The following is a 4,235-nucleotide window of genomic DNA, read 5'->3' on the forward strand; positions in this document are numbered from 1 at the left end:
TATACTTTGTCCTACCCTAAGTTCTGTTAAAAGTTAAGTCCGTCATACTTAGTCCTGCCATAAGTTATGTTACAAGTTAAGTCTGTTATATGTACATATGAAATTATAATACTTTTTTCATGAAGTAAATTTTATTTTATAATGTAAATATTAAGGAAAACTATTTTAAACTTTCATTTGAAATGGTCACCATTTGCTTTTACACAAGCCTTCAAACGATTAGGCCATTCAGTTCTTGCAGTACTCACGGTTTCCATGGATGTTGATGTTGCTGCTCGAACCAAAGATTGTGCGGTCTTCGACAAGCCAAGTTCTCCAATTCTGACTACAAGCAGTAGTCCAATGGATTCAGACCTGCTAGGTCGTTTTTGTCTTACGAGTTGGAGCTGAACCTTTGAGACAAAATTTTTTGCGTCTTTAGAAGTTTCAGCGTTTGTTATTAAAAATGGGCTATGTAGTTTAAAACTTTCCTGCAGCTGCATATAGAGCAGCAAAAAACAAAAACAAAAAAATGCAATTTTGCACAATAAAAAAGCTGACTCATAGCAGAACAGACATAAGTTAAAAAAGAACATTTAACAGCTGAAACTAAGAAATAAAAATATCTGAAACAAAAAAAACCCGAAAAAATGCCGATTGGCTCTCCCCCCTGATCGGGGCGGTTTAAACCAAAAACAACAAAAGCTGCATATTCAGTTTCAGCAAAAACAGCAAAACACCTCAAAAGACATTCATTTGCGGCAAAATTTGCAATAAATCATGCAACAAACAGCACAAGAACAGTCACAACAGCAACAAATTGCACAACAGAAGCAAGAACAAGTGAGTCCAATCCGCTCCCAAGCACATGGAGATCCAAGTACCTTACACCCACCTCCAACTCAATCCCAAAGTCCCAAACAGCTCAAAATCATACAATGCCAAGCATACAGGAGTAGATTCAGCAGCTACAGCAACAACTGGAACTGTTTTATAAACAACAGGACCCCTATCCTCAACCATCGACCAGCAAGAGCCCATCAGGTAACAATTGGAAAATCGTCGAATCAAAAGAAAGGCTTCGCGATAGCCCAGATAAGCTCGCAACTTCTCAAAACTAAACCAAACTCGTTGAATACTGATTCGGTAGCGCTGAACCCTCTCAAAAGGGATTTTCTTCTTTGGAAGTTTACGAAGAAGAACCTAACCCTAAACTTCAAGAGAAAGCCTTACCAATATTTGTTGGCAAAGTCAATAATATTTCACCGTTGATGAAGCTCTTGGCAGAAACTGCTTCTGGCTCCTACGATCTAAAACTCACAAACAGTGAGCAAGTAAAAATAAAAGCTTCCACTCCCAAATCCTATAAGGCTATTGTATCCCTAATGGAACAGAAAAATACTGAATTCTAAACGTATAAGCCCAAAGAATAGAGAAGCTTCAAAGTTGTATCAAAAAATATACATAATACTTATTCAAGAACCATGGGTACGTCGCAAGCATATCTGTGGTCTAGATGCTATGTCGTGGGGCCAAATACTTCATTGGGGATTGAATGTGAGACCTTGAGCCTGTATTCTCATGCCAAGATTGATTGAACGTACGATGTTAAAAGAGCTATGCTCTAGAGATATAGTTGTTGCAAAAGTCAAGAACTGGACTAGTGGCAATAGTGTCGAAGCTATCGTAGTTTCGGCCTACCTGCCCTACGACTCTTTACAGCCGCCCCTTCAAGGGAGCCACGAGAAGTAGTCCAGTATGTCCAGAATCCAATAATCTGGGGCTTTTTTCACGTGCATGCAAACGTGAACGGTCGTGTTTTTGATTGCTCCGCTATCGAAGCTTTAAATATGATCCTAAACCATCATAAATTCGAAATTGTGTAATTTTCTTTACGAGACAGTGACTCTATTTTATTACATTTATTCTTTTTGGCTATTTTGCATAATATACCGATCTAAAAATGCCGTGCCTATGTGCCAACAAAGTTGAGCGTACACAAGAGAAAGTGCAGTGCGACAAGTGCAATGGTCTCTTTCATTTAAATTGTGTCAACCTACAACCTGTTGACTAGAATTCTTGCTTAAAACGGGGAAGCAATTTATCTGTGATAAGTGTGCCGCTGTTCGACGTCAATCCCTTCAAGCACCATCAACTCCCATCAACCTGGATGACGAAATTTCCACTGCTGATAATGTACCTGTGAATCCAGCTAATATAAGTGCACAGTTATCACCACATCAACAACTGCCGAAATCAACATCAGCTGATGACGTAAACAAATTAGATATCAGTCTGAAAACAATTATCAGAGAAATTGCTGCTCTGAAATCAGAAAATGCTCGTGCGATGGCCGCAATTAGCTCTCTCAAAGTGGATAAGCAGTTGCTGATTTCGCAAATAAGTGAATTGTGTGCAGAAGTAAAACAGTTACGAAAACATCAAACGGTTGATGTATCCTCTGCTCTGGTACAGCTAACCGCTGAGGTGAAAGACCTTAATGCTTGTGTTCTTCCACGTGAGTGTCATGCAAGGAACACAAAAAATGCGAAAAGCAAATCGAAGAGACAGGAGCCACTACCAGTGACTGCTGCTACGTCGCCTGTAAACGTGTCTATTGTTGCTGCTCCGCACGGTGAGACTAATTCGTTTTCCTCTGCTTCGCACTCTCATGCTGCTGCTGTCGATGCGCCGCTCTCTTATAGCGCTGCTGTTACTAATACAGCTAAAGTGAAGCTGACGCCAATTGCTGCTGCTGCTGCTTCTACGTCCGCTCTCCCATCAACATCAACTTGTAAAAAAGCGTCGGCATTGCCGACTTCTCTTGCACCTACATCAAATAGTACACGTGAATGGAAAACCGTAACTAGAGCTAATAGGAAAAAGGTTAAACAACCTTTAGTTATCGGTTCAAACCAAAATAGTGAATTAAGTGTAGTTCCTAACATGAAGTGGCTGCACATATCGTCCTTCTCAAACACTGTGACAGCTGCCGATATTGTGGACTATGTTGCGAAACATGCAGAAATTGAACGCAAATTTCTTTCCTGCTATATACTTATCAAAAATGATACCCTCGTAAAAGATTTCAAGAAAATCAACTTTAAGCTAAGCGGAATTTTCCTATGATAAGCTTTTAAATGCGGATATATGGCCTACGAACGTAAAAATTCGGCCATTCACTTTTTTTCAAAAAGACGTCACTCCACCTCTAATTCCGTAACTTCTGCAGCTAACTCCATCGCTAGTAATAAGTTATTAAAATTGTATTTTCAAAACATATCTGGACTTCGGACTAAATGTTCCACGGTATATATGAAAAGTTCTTTCTTAGACTTTGATATTTTTGTATTCGTTGAATCTTGGCTGAATGAAAATTTCTTCGATTGTGAAATTTTTGACCTCAATTTGTACGATGTTTTCCGTAAAGACCGTGACCCTGTCAAATCTGGATGTTCCAGAGGAGGTGGTGTTCTCATTGCTGTTCGGAGAAAATTTCGGGCATCATTGGTTACACTTACCAATTCTGACACACTCATTGATCAGCTTTGTGTACGTGTTTATGGCTCATCTGGATCAGTTTATGTGTGTGCATCCTACATTCCGCCGAATAGTCCGGATTATTTATACTTTGCACATGCTGACAATGTTGTGTCATTAGCATCAAGCATAGCTGGTGACAGTCATCTTTGTGTCCTTCGTGATTTTAATTTATGTCGTCTGAGTTGGTCCCCACTTAGAAACTCGGCTGCTTTTATGGCTTCTAATGTAAATTCTTCAGCCGAAATTCATGTCATTGATAGCTTTTTAAGCATTAAAAAATTAATGGTTTTTATAATAGCCTTAATAGAATCCTAGATCTAGTGTTCATTTCAAATAACATCAACTACACATTGTCGGAAGGCATTGCTCCCATATCTTTAACTGATAAACATCATGTTCCTCTCTCTCTTGAGTTGGAATTTTATGAGTTTTCTGAGGTATCCGATGAGCCTAACATCAAATTTAACTACAACTTATGCGACTTCTCAATTTTTAACTAAATTTTATTAAGTATTTGCTGGGTTAATGCCTTCCACGACAATGATGTTACCTCTTGTTTTCATTTTTTAAGACTAAGGTTTCTGAGCTGTGTTTGAAGCACATTCCTGTTTATCATAAGAAAGTAAATATATAAAACACCTTTTCATACCAAACGGCTTAGGCATCTAAAGAATCTAAAAAACAAATTTTCTAAACTGTATAAAAGGTCTGGA

The sequence above is a fragment of the Anastrepha obliqua genome, chromosome 6 (assembly GCF_027943255.1).
Source record: "Anastrepha obliqua isolate idAnaObli1 chromosome 6, idAnaObli1_1.0, whole genome shotgun sequence".
NCBI classification, from domain to species: domain Eukaryota; kingdom Metazoa; phylum Arthropoda; class Insecta; order Diptera; family Tephritidae; genus Anastrepha; species Anastrepha obliqua.